Source organism: Sus scrofa, chromosome 17 (assembly GCF_054392235.1).
Source record: "Sus scrofa isolate SSC_HxYL_T2T_F1_AM1 chromosome 17, Sscrofa_HxYL_maternal_Yorkshire_Landrace_v2.0, whole genome shotgun sequence".
In the NCBI taxonomy this organism is placed as follows: domain Eukaryota; kingdom Metazoa; phylum Chordata; class Mammalia; order Artiodactyla; family Suidae; genus Sus; species Sus scrofa.
The window spans coordinates 45113383-45125955 of record NC_139399.1 but is presented as its reverse complement, the minus strand read 5'-3'; the positions used below and the strand labels follow the sequence as shown (position 1 = coordinate 45125955).

Sequence of the window (12573 nt, the reverse complement as noted above, 5' to 3'; positions counted from 1 at the left end):
TGTCACTGCAGCAGCTCAGGTCGCTGCTGTGGCGTGGGTCAGATCCCTGGCCCAGGAACTTCCCACATGCCACAGGCGCAGCCAAAGGAAAAAAAAAAAAAAAGACCAGATAAGACCCCTTCCAGACCTATATACAACTCTTAAATCCAGAATCTTGGAAATAGGAGAACACAGCCAATCTCCGCACTCCAAAGAACTAATGCTAACATCAGGAGACTCCTCAAGACCTGGCCTAGGAACTCCCTTGCCTAATCTTTAAACACCAGAGATGAAATACATTGGAAATCTAGAACACCTGCCAAAGTCAACTTTAGTTCACTTTGACCCTTCTGGGCCTTGCCTGAAAATAGGAGAAATAAATCCCTATTTGAAGGCAGGGAGCTGAAACGGTTGACTAGAGCCACTTTCTGCTCCCTCTCCCCTACACTATTAGATTTTATAGTGTTAAATCTAAACACTATAGAGGACAAGCAAGGTTTGGTGGGGAGGAACATGCCACAAACAAAATAAAGGACGCAGCTCACTGCTTTAAACGGCTTAGGCCTTCCTTGAACCAAACCCCCAGGGAACTTCGGCGCTTGAGATCTGGAGTCGTTAGCATCCATCAAGTTCTAACGGGCAATATTAGCAAGAAATTCATAGCAACTTCCTTTCCCTCTTACCTCCCAAAGATCAAGAATGGCATTTCATCCATAGTGGACACTGGTCTCTCAACTAATGGTGTGACCCAAAGATTAAGTCAAAATCCCTTCTGTAACTGAGAGATTTCACAAGCTCGCACTAAGAAATAAATAACAGGTACTAGCACCACGGCTTTACACTTCTGTGCCTACTAACTGTAAATTGGAACACATTATTTAACCTTTCTGCGCGTGGATTTCTGCTTGTGTAAATGGGGATAACCCCAGAAGGCCATTGTGAGCATTCAATGAAATAAGACTTAGGAAGTTCCCGAGTCAAGTCCATTAAATGTTACCTGTTGGTAGTAAACACTTCCCTCAAATATCTGTTCTCTCCCTGAATCCACAATCACCCTGCGAAGCGACTTTCTTTCTCCTTTTGCACTGAGAAGCGAACTGAGGCCAAAAGGCTGCGTGCGTGAGGTGCGGAACACGGCCCCGGTCTTGGGCCTGCTGTTGTTCCTCCACAAGCCCTGGGTGTGCAACGAGCCCAGGACCGAGGAGGCGCTCAGGCCCGTGGGGAGCGAGGCGGGACCAGTTTTGCGCGCCTCCGGGAGCCCGCAAACCTTGCCCGAGAGGGAGAACCGGAAGAAGCTCGCGGCCGGAGCCAGAGCCCGGCCCGCCCAAGGCCTCCCCAGCGCGGCCTCCGCTCCCCCCTCCTCCCCTCGCCGGGCGGGGCGGGGCGCGAGCACAAAAGACTCCAACTTCCAAGCGGGCGCCGGCCCACCCCGCCAACTCCTGGCCCAGGCCCGGCCCGCGGGGAGATGGCGGGGAGGGAACGCCAGGGCAGCCGGGAGCGGGCGCGGGCGGGCCGGCGACCCGGGGCGGCGAGCCCGGGTGGAGGGAAGGTGCGGGGGGAGGGGGCCGGGAGTTACTCGGGCTCCCGGGACTCCCCGAATGGCCGAGAAAAGAGTTTCTAAAAATAGGCGACGGCCCGCGCCAGGAGGTAGGTGACCAAAAAGGAATAAGGAGCACCCCCTCCCCGCACCTTTAAGAAGACGCCCGCGGCCCCCACTCACCCGCGCACGGAGGTCTGGAGGAAGCCGCGCGGCGCTGAAGGAGGCGGTACCGCCGCACTCGGGGGCGGGAAGGAAGGAGGGAGAAGGCGGCCCCGGCCGCGGCGTGAGGAGCTGAGCACAGGCACGCGAATCGCCGCTGCCGCTACCGCCCCCTCAGCTTCTCTCTGCTCAGCCCACCCCGCAGCCGCGCTGCTCGCGCGCCCCGCCGCACTGACAGCCGCGCGAGCCCCGCAGCCGCGAGTCCTTCCCTCGGCCAGCACCACTGAGGCGCGCGGGGGTAGGGGAGCACGGAGCGGGCTCCGCGCCGCCCGCCGCTCCGGCCGTGGCCCAGTCGCCCTCTTCCCCCGCCTCTGTCTCCAAAGGGCACGGCGACTCAAGCGCGAGGAGTCCGTAGCGTCGCCCTGACACAGCCCGGCCCCCCACGCGCAAGGGCTCGTCCCACCTCTCCAGTCTAGCTTTGGAAAGGTCCAGAGCTTCGGCGGGGAGAAAAGGAAGGCGGGGCCAGGGCGGGGCTTGATGGGGAGGAGGGACAGAGATGGGAGGTTGGGGAGGCGGAGCTAGGGCGGAGAGAGACTTGCTTAAACCAGTATGAAGCGGAAGGCGGGGCAGGGCGGAGAGGGTGATGATGCCAGAGAGCAGAGACGCGCGACACAGGTATGGAAGACAGTGGAGGCCTCGCAGAGTGGAGAACCCGGGCAGTGTGTGAGAGGAGGGGTGTGGGCGGGGCTAAATGGAGGTTTGCCCAAAGGAGACGTCAAGGGTGGAGGGAGGCCCGGCGAGTCTGGGGGAGGAGAGGCTCTTAGAGGAGGGGTCTGGAGGCGGGGTTGAAAGAAACCCAGTACCCGAGGAAAGATTGAAGCCGGGCAGAAGGAGGCGGGCCCGGAAGCCGAGCCGGGAGAAGGGGCCCAAAGGTGGCCACTCTGGGAAGGAGCCGGAAGGAGGCGGGACCGAAAGGGTGACCGGGGGTGTGTGTAGGGCTGGGACTGGAGGTGGGCGGGGCCTGAAGACGCGGCCCAAACAAGTTGGCGGTGGGCAGTGCTCGAGGGATGCGGAAGAGAAGTAGGAAGGAAGGCAAGGTCCTTTCACTTACAGGGAACCTGGTGTGTGCACTGGGCGAGGATCCACGCTGCCAGTTGGGTCTGGGAGAAGACACTGTCATGAGGACGTGTCTGGGGAGGACCTGAAAAAAGGTTAAATTCAAATAACTTTACCCTTTTGGAAATTTTTTGTAACTTGATGTGGGTCTGGATGTGTGTCCTCCCTCCTAAATATTTCTCCTGTGAGAACTCTCACCTAGATCCGTGTTCTAGCCTCCACTGTGAGGACAGTAAGACCTTCAGCCCTCAGCTATAGACTTGCATTGTCCGGCCTATTATTGTATTTTTCCCATCACATCCCCCAAAACCTGCCTAGGAGACGGGATTTCCCCAGCACTGGACACAGTTTGAAATTAATCCTGCCCAGACCAGCCATTATAGCTACACTTGTGTAGTTTGATAACCTCTGACTCTTCCCTTGAAAAGGAAGAGAAATCAAATTAGAGTTGATGACAACTAAGACCAAGACCAGGAATGTTCTCCCCCCACCTCTTCTAACTTCTGGTTCCTTCTTATGCCTTACATCTCTGATTAAAATCACCTCCTCAGGAGTTCCCGTCGTGGCGCAGTGGTTAACGAATCTGACTAGGAACCATGAGGTTGCGGGTTCGGTCCCTGCCCTTGCTCAGTGGGTTAACGATCCGGCGTTGCCGTGAGCTGTGGTGTAGGTCGCAGAAGCGGCTCGGATCCCCCGTTGCTGTGGCTCTGGCGTAAGCCGGTGGCTACAGCTCCGATTCAACCCCTAGCCTGGGAACCTCCATATGCCGCGGGAGCCCCCTAGCCTGGGAACCTCCATATGCCGCGGGAGCGGCCCAAGAAATAGCAACAACAACAACAACAAAAAAGACAAAAAGACAAAAAAAAAAAAAAAAAATCACCTCCTCAGAGGCCTTCCCTGAACACCCAGCTTATAAGATATTTGGTCTCTTGTTCATTTCCTTTATGGTATTTCTTTTCCTTTTTTTCTTTTTTGCCATGCTCATGGCATGAAGAAATTCCTGGGCCAGGGATTGAACCCATGCCACAGCAGTGACCCAAGCCACAGGGGTGACAATGCTGGATCTCACTGAGCCACAAGTGAACTCCCTTTCATGGCATTTCTTTTTTTTTTTTTAATTATTTTTATTTTTTTCCATTATAGTTGGTTTACTCGTGGCATTTTTTAGTCCTGTCGTTTATTGATCTGTTTATGTGTTTTTGCCCATCTTCTACACTAGAAGGTAAGTTCTATGAGACCAGGAATCTTTGACTTTTGTACATTATTCTGTAATGGGGCTTAGTGCCTAGTGCAGTAAACACTTGAGTAAATGAATGAATCCATCCATCAACCAATTAATGAATCTGGTCCCTGCCAACCTCCTCTGCTCTGTTTCTGGCCATTCACTGGCTTCTTACCTCCCTCTCTGTGAACCAGCCTTACCATGTTTGCTTGAATATCCAGCAGTATCTCATCATCCTCTGCTGTAGCACTTTCTCTACTCAGATTACTCCTTCCCTTCTGCTTAAATCCCTTCTGTTCATCCTTCCACACTCAGCTCAGGCACCAACTCCTCTGAGAGGCCTTCTCTGACCTATCAGACCACCACCCGGCAAGTTGAGGCACTCCTTCCTGTTCATGGCCTTGATTATAAATAAAACCCTCCCCACCCTTCCTACTGGCACCGAGGGTATGTTCAAGGTCTATAAAGTCCTGTGTGACCTGCCTCCTACTGTTCTGACCTTATCCTCTATTTTTTTTTTTTTAAATGGCTGCACGCATGGCATATGGAGGTTCTTGGACCAGGAACTGAATCCAAGCTGTAGCTGTTGTCTACACCTACTGAGCTGGGCCAGGGCTTGAATCCATGCCTCTGCAACTTCCCGAGCCACTGCAGTTGGATTCTTCACCGACTATGCCACAGCGGGAACTCCTCACCTTTTCCCCTATTGTATTGCTCTCACCTCCTCTCACTTCACTCCAGCCTCACTGGCCTCCTTCTTCTGATATGCCAAGTATATTGCTAACCCTAGGGTCTTTGCACTTGCTCTTTTGTCTGCCTCAAATGATCTCCTCGCAGATATTGGCGTGGCTCACTCCTTCAAGTCTCTGCTCAAATATCATTTCCTCAGAGAGGCCTAAGTAAGTGAACCACATTTAAAATACCAATGCTGGAGTTCCTGTTGTGGCACAGCGAAAATGAATCTAACTAGTATTCCATGAGGATGCGAGTTTGATCTCTGCCCATACTCAGTCAGTTAAGCATCTCCAATCTGGCATTGCTGCAGCAGTGGCGTAGGCCAGCGGCTGTAGCTCCAATTTGACACCTAGCCTGGGAACCTCCATATGCCACAAGTGTGGCCCTAAAAAGACAAAAAATTTAAAATTAAATTAAATTAATAAATAAAATAGCAGTGCTTCTGGGAGTTCCCATTATGGCTTAGCAGTAACGAACCCGAATAGTATCCATAAGGGTTTGATCCCTGACCATGCTCAGTGGGGTTAAGAATCCAGCATTGCTGTGAGCTGTGGTGTAGGTTGCAGACATGGCTTGGATCTGGCATTGCTGTGGCCTGTGGTGCAAGCTGGCAGTTGCAGCTCCATTCAATCGCTAGCCTGGGAACTTCCACATGCCATGGGTGTGGCTCTAAAAAGCAAATTAATTAATTAATTAATTAAATAGCAATGCTTCATTCCTCTGCACCTCCTCACACCCCTTCTTGTTGAATGCTTCTCTGTAGCACTTACCACCACCTGAAATGTTGTATGTTTGTATGTTTATTGTCTCTCTCCTCCTTACCTTCCCCTGCAGTGTGTTCTCCACAAAGATCGGATTTTGTCTATTTTGCTCATTCCTTAGTACCTGAGACAGTAGATTCTCATTTAATATTTGTTGAATGAATAGCTATGAATTCAACAAAAAAATGTTAGGAATTCTCTGCATTGTCCAGAAGAATCCCCGAAGATTAGAGTAAAAAGGCACAGAGTTCCTATTGTGGCACAGCAGAAACAAACCTGACCAGAAACCATGAGGTTACTATGGGTTTGATCCCTGGCCTCGCTCAGTGGGTTAAGGATCTGGCATTGCTGTGAGCTATGGTTTAGGTCGCAGACATGGCTTGGATATGATGTTACTGTGGCTGTGGTATAGGCCGGTAGCTGTAGCTCCAATTGGACCCCTAGCCTGGGAATCTCCATATTCCGTGGGTGCAGACATAAAAAAAAAAAAAAAAAAAAAAAGCAAAAAATAAATAAATAGAGTAAAAATGGAGATATTTCTGAGGAAATGTTCTGGCAGCACTAGCTAACATGGAACATTTACTTGTTGCCAGGCAATCTGCTCAGGGCTTTTCAAGCTTATTTATTCCTGAAATAGCCCTATGAGATAGTACTATTAGAATCCCTATTTTACAGAAACTGCCACAGAAGTTAACTTCCCCAAGGTCACACAGTTAATAAGTGGTGGAGGCCAACTTTAGAGCCTGCATACTGAATCACATACTATTCTACATTCTAATTACTAAAGATCTATCACTATTGGGCCAATAAAGGCGAACAATGAGGAAGAGATATTCTTTTGCCTTCTGGGCAGTGTGGTATAGGGTATGGTATCTAGAGTTACAGCATAATTTTTTCTTAGCCACAGTATTTGGGTTCTCCAGAGAAACAAAACCAACAGGATATATTTAAATATATATAAGAAGAGATTTATTACAGGAATTGTAATTTCGTCCAAGTCCAAAAGCCCAAGAACCAGGAGCATCAATGTCCAATGTCCTGGGCAAGAGAAAATGGATACCTCAGCTCAAGCAAAGAGAATTTGCCCTTCTGCCTTTTTGTTCTCTTCAGACATCAAAAGATTGGTTGAGGAGTTCCTGTCATGGCGCAGTGGTTAACGAATCTGACTAGGAACCATGAGGTTGCGGGTTCGGTCCCTGCCCTTGCTCAGTGGGTTAACGATCCGGTGTTGCCGTGAGCTGTGGTGTAGGTTGCAGACTCGGCTTGGATCCCGCGTTGCTGTGGCTCTGGTGTAGGCCAGTGGCTACAGCTCCGATTGAACCCCTAGCCTGGGAACCTCCATATGCCATGGGAGCGGCCCAGGAAACAGAAAAAAGACCAAAAAAAAAAAGATTGGTTGATGCCCACACACATTGCCCTTCTTTACTTAGTCTACCAATTCAAATGCTGATCTCTTCCAGAAGCACCCTCACAGACACAGCCAGAAACATTCTACCAGCTATCTGGGCATTCTTTAGCTCATCGAGTTAACATAAAAGATTTCCTATCATGGCTCAGCTATAATGAACCCGACTACTGTCCATGAGGACACAGTTTTGATCCCTGGCCTCACTCAGTGGGTTAAAGGATCCGGTGTTGCCATGAGCTGTGGGGTATGTCACGGACACAGCTCAGACCTGGCATTGCTGTGGCTGTGGCAGAGGCTGGCAGCTGCATCTCTGATTGGACCCCTAGCCTGGGAAGTTCCATATGCCGCTGGTGCAGCCCTAAAAAGACAAAAAAAAAAAAAAAAGGTTAACGCATAAGATTAACCATCCATCACAGGCACCATGAGGGAAGCCAACTAGAGAAAAAAACCATTACATAGAGGAGGGCAGGGCTGAGAAAGCATTGCAGAAAAAATGAGACAGAGGCCTGATGAAACCATCCCTGAATCTTGACCCACCTCTGGACCTTTCCATAAACTAATACATCTTTGGAGTTTGAGTAATCTGAATTGGGATTGTAACTTACAACAAAAACAGATGAGTAGGATTCAACCGGTGGAGGTATTAATGCCATACATTTTTAGGTGGTGTCTGTTTGCAGAATACTGGAGGGTATTCTAGAGAAAGGGGATAGCAAATATGAAGGTAGAAATGTAAGCCCTAGGGGTTTCTGCAGTGCCGGGTATAAGGTGAGAAAGATGAGATATAAAAGGTAGATTAGAACTAGTATCTGGAGGAACCGGTTTCTCCACTTAACTTCATAGACAGTGGGAATCACTGAAAGGTTTTGAGCAGAGGTTGCTTTAAAATGATAGTGTTGGAGTTCCTGTTGTGGTGCAGCAGAAACGAATCCCACTAGTAACCATGAGGTTGTGGGTTCAATTCCTGACCATACTCAATGGGTTAAGAATCGGCATTGCTGTGCACTGGGGTACTGTGAGCTGTGGTGTAGGTTGCAGACTCGGCTTAGATCCTACATTGCTGTGGCTGTGGTGTAGGCCAGCAGCTGTAGCTCCAATTCGACCCCTAGCCTGGGAACCTCCATATGCCACAGGTGTGGCCCTAAAAAAAAAAAAAAGGTAAAACATCGCGGTTGGAAGAACCTTTAAAAGCAAAAGCAAAAGTTGGTTCTACTCTGGGTTCTGTTTTTGTCCCCATTTCACAGGTGAGGAAATGTGACAGGCCAATGTCTCATAGGTAGTAGGTGAAGGAATGAGGATTTGAACCCAGGGCCATCTGAGCCCCAACATATTCCATCAAGGACCTCCTCTCCTCACCATTGAAATTAATTCTGGGAATTCCCTTGTGACTCAGTGGAATTGGTGGTGTCACTGCTATAGCTCGAGTCGCTGTGGTGGTGCGTGTTACATCCCTGGCCCTGGAACTTCTACATGCTGAGGGTGTAGCCAAAAAAGAACAAAAAGAAAGAAAGAGATTAATCCTGCCCTCTTAGCTCACCCTGAATGAGTGAATCCTTCTTCAGAGATTTGACAGTAATATTTATGGAGCTACTGGGTTAGGATTAGAAAGATGGAATCAAGGGAGGGCAGAATAGAGGGACCCAACTGGTGTCTTCATCCAAGGCAAACAATGAAGGCAGATGAGGAAGGTAGGTGAGTGAAGAGGAGGGAGCTGGAGTTCCCACTGTGGCTCAGCAGTAATGAGCCCAGCTAGTATCCATGAGGAAAGGGGTTTGGTCCCTGGCCTCCCTCAGTGGGTTAAGGATCCAGTGTTGCTGAGAGCTGTAGTGTAGGTTGCAGATGCGACTTGGATCTGGTGTTGCTGTGGTGTAGGCTGGCAGCTGCAGCTCTGATTCGACCCCTAGCCTGGGAACTTCCATGTGCCTGGGGTACAGCCCTAAAAAGACCAAAAAAAAAAAAGAGAGAGAGAGAGAGAGAGAGAAGGGAGCAGATGACAGACGTGGTGGAGGAGAATCAGCAGGACCTGGAGAAGGAGCAGATGGAGATGGAAAGATATAAGAAGAAAGAAGTCATTAAGGGGACCTACTCTATAGCACAGGGAAGTCTACTCAATGTTCTGTAAAATTCTATGAGAAAAAATAATGGAATATGTATATGTATAAGTGATTCACTTTGCTGTACACCTGTAACTAATACAACATTGTAAATCAACTATACACCAATAAAATTAAAAAAAAAAAAAAAGAAAAGCTCATTAAGAAAGACACAGGCTTGTCATTAGAATCAGGGTCGCAAAATCAAATGCCTACAGGGCCAGGCAGATACCGTAAATGAGCAAAGTAGTTCAGGTATAAAATAGCAGTTATGGGGTCTTTAGTAAGTTGGGAGTTCATGCCCCTTGTAAAGGAGGCAACAACTACTCATGTGGGAGCATGTGCACCTAGAGTTGGCAGTTGCCAGGTCTTAAAAAAATAATAAAAAATAAAAGCTCTGAGTTCAAATTTTTATACAAAGTCATCTGATTTTTAAATGCTGGCAACTAATTCAAATTTTCAAAAGAAAAAAAAGCACTGTGCTGGCCAAAAGACACACATCTTTTTTTTTTTTTTTTTTTTTTGTCTTTTTGCCATTTCTTGGGCTGCTCCCATGGCATATAGAAGTTCCCAGGCTAGGGGTCGAATTGGAGCCGTAGCTGCCGGCCTACACCAGAGCCACAGTAACTCTGGAGAACTCCAAGACACACATCTTAAGGCTGAGTTGGCCTGTGGGCTGCCAGTTCGTGCCTTCTAATCTGTTTGAGTCCAAACCCCAGTTCACTACTTAACAATGCTGTGTGCTCTGGAGCAAATTACTTAACCCTTCATGTCCCAGGTTCTTATCTGCAAAATGGGGATAATTAATTCCCCACATCATAAGGCTTCTGTAAAGATTTTTTAAAATAAGATAAATGTAAGGATTTTTAAAAATAAGATAAATGGGAGTTCCCATCGCAGTGCAGTGGTTAACGAATCTGACTAGGAACCATGAGGTTGCAGGTTCGATCCTGGCCTTGCTCAGTGGGTTAAGGATCTGGCATTGCCGTGAGCTGTGGTGTAGGTTGCAGACGAGGCTCGGATCCCTCATTGCTGTGGCTCTGGTGTAGGCTGGCAGCTGCAGCTCCAATTCGACCCCTAGCCTGAGAACCTCCATATGCCGTGGGAGCAGCCCTAGAAAAGGCAAAAAGACAAAAAAAAAAAAAAAAAAAAAAGATAAATGTACGTAAAGCACAGTGTCTGATGTAGAGCAAACCACTCAAAATTGTTTTGTCATCAATGTGAAAGTTATTCTTTCTTCTGTAACCCATGAAGTCTTGAACTAGTAAAATATAAAAGGCCCCCAAAGACATCTCATCCAGGGGTTTTTATTTTTATTTTATTTTTTCTTCCTTTTTTTTTTTTTAAGGCCACATGTGGGGCATATGGAAGTTCCTGGGCTGGGGTCAAGTCAGAGCTGTAGCCACTGGTCTACACCACAGCTACAACAACCCCAGATCGGACCCAAGTCTGCAAACTACACCACAGCTCACAGCAACACAGGATCCTTAACTCACTGAGTGAGACAGGGGATCTAATCTGCGTCCTCATGGATACTAGTCATATTTATTTCCTCTGAGCCACCATGGGAATTCCCAGGGGTTTTTAAACCTGTTAAGCTACAGAGCCCTCTGTTAAGCCAGACCTTTCACAGAAAGGCAATGCATAAACAGGGGAGGGAGTCTTTGTTTGAAGTGGAGGAGGGGAACCCACAGTCCTGCCTACTGGGCTTCCCACCCCCGGCACAAACCACCCTCCTTAAGCAGTGGTCCCTCCACAGGCTGTTGGAAAACACCCTTTTGAGAGTCACCATTCTTTTCTAGGTCCCATTTCACAGATAAGGAAACTGAGGCTTAGACAGTTACAGAGATTTGCCTAAAGTTCAGTGACAGGGAGAGAGTCCTGCTTTCCAGGCTAATGCCCTTTCCAGTGGAATATCACACCCTTCTTCCTGTCCACTTGCTTAAGAATAAACTCTCTTTTGGCCCCTCCCTGAGTGGGATGAAGGGTAGCCCCACTAGCATTGCCCCAAAGCCCCAGAATATAGCCAGGGTTCTCAGTTGCAAATAAGGAAAAGGGGAGTCGGGGAGAGAACACTCAGGCTAACAGAAATAGAAAAGGAATTTATCAAGAGGGTATGGAGAAACTCCTGGAACTGATGGGAAGGCTGGAGAAGCAGGCTCAGGGAACTGAAATGGTGAGATCAGGGACTTGGTGTTGCTAGGACTCTTTTTCTTCAGTCCTTGTCTCATCCTCCATGTGTGCGAGCATTTCTCCTCAAGGCTCGATGCTTGGCTGCAGCAGCTCTCTGCCCTCACAACTCTCAGCTGCTCCACCAGAGAGATGGAGGCTTTCTGCTTCTGGTCTTGACAGAATCTTAAGTCTCCCTGAAGGGAAGGACTTGGATTGGTCCAACATGTGTAGGTACGCATCCCTAGACCAACTATCTGTGGTGTGGGACTGGGTATTATGACTGACCTGGCATGAGCCAGGTGCCCACTCTTTATCCAATCATCATGAACAGGGAGGTGGAGCAAATAAGGAGATGGCAGCACCCACTGGAACCATGTGGTCAGAGTCAGGGAAGGAGAATTTCTCTCCTCCAGTAAGCCTACCTTGTCTCCACTGCCACCTACACTTGCCCTTAGCTAGGTGTCAGTGAAAGGCTTCACCCTCCAAGATTTGTTGCCCTTTGTTTATAACTGTGAAAGTCCAGCTCCGCTAGAGGATGGAGGCTGCCTTGTCCATTTTTGTATCCTTCCAACACAAACAAGAAGCCAGCATGAGTACTGATAGGTTGGGTTGGACTGAACTGAGCTTTGGAGACACTTATCCCAACTTGCCCATTTTACAGATAGGGAAACTTGAGGGGAACCAGCAGGAAAGTTGCAAAACTAGGGATGGAGCCTTCTCATCTTGACTTCTACTCCCAGGCAAGTTAAACTGTGTTGAACCCTTGCTCATATAGATATCTGAGACATGAATAAAAGACATTTCTCATTTGGGGTACACCCGTTGGCAAGTCTTAGGAGCCTGGACCTCCCAAATGTTCAGTAATTGGTGACATCCGAGCCAGAAATTGAATGATCAGGCCTCAGTTACAGCCCCAAACCTGACTCTTACTGGACAAGCTCCTGAGGAAGCTAAGCCCTAAATTTCTCCTCTGTAAAGTGGGCATAAATAACATTTACTTTGTCACTTGCTGGGGAGACTAGAAATAACATGTATAGTGTCCAGTGACACATAGAAGATCCTCAAGAAATGACCGTGAGGTTCCTGTTATGACTCAGTGGGTTAAGAACTTGACATAGTGTCCATGAGGATGTGGGTTGGATCCATGGACTCACACAGGATCCAGCATTGCCACAATCTGCAGCATAGGTCGAAGACGTGGCTCAGATCCAGTGTTACTGTGGCTGTGGTGTATGCCAGCAGCCAAGGCTCCGATTCGACCCCTAGTCTGGGAACTTCCATATGCTGCAGGTGTAGCTGTAAAAAGAAAAAAAAATTATAATGTCCTCTAATGACTGTTACTGATGAGAAAGTAGATGAAAAACAAGAGCCCTGACTTTCCAAAGGGA

At 48.5% G+C, this 12573-nt stretch overlaps 1 protein-coding gene and 1 long non-coding RNA gene across 16 annotated transcripts in view; one reads left to right on the top strand and one right to left on the bottom strand.

Moving 5' to 3' along the window:
* Positions 1 to 2167, bottom strand: part of RALY (RALY heterogeneous nuclear ribonucleoprotein) — a 94593-nt gene extending 92426 nt beyond the window's left edge. For 9 of the 15 annotated variants that reach the window (XM_085003636.1, XM_021077806.2, XM_021077811.2 and 6 more), the window contains exon 1: positions 1700 to 2167. The gene's annotated coding sequence lies outside the window, so the exon portion shown is untranslated. The remainder of the gene's footprint in view (positions 1 to 1699) is intronic. The other 6 variants (XM_085003637.1, XM_085003639.1, XM_085003642.1 and 3 more) reach the window with 2 other exon arrangements.
* The window catches only part of LOC146395264 (uncharacterized), a 624884-nt gene that overhangs the window by 29804 nt on the left and 582507 nt on the right, over positions 1 to 12573 (top strand). The window lies entirely within an intron of this gene.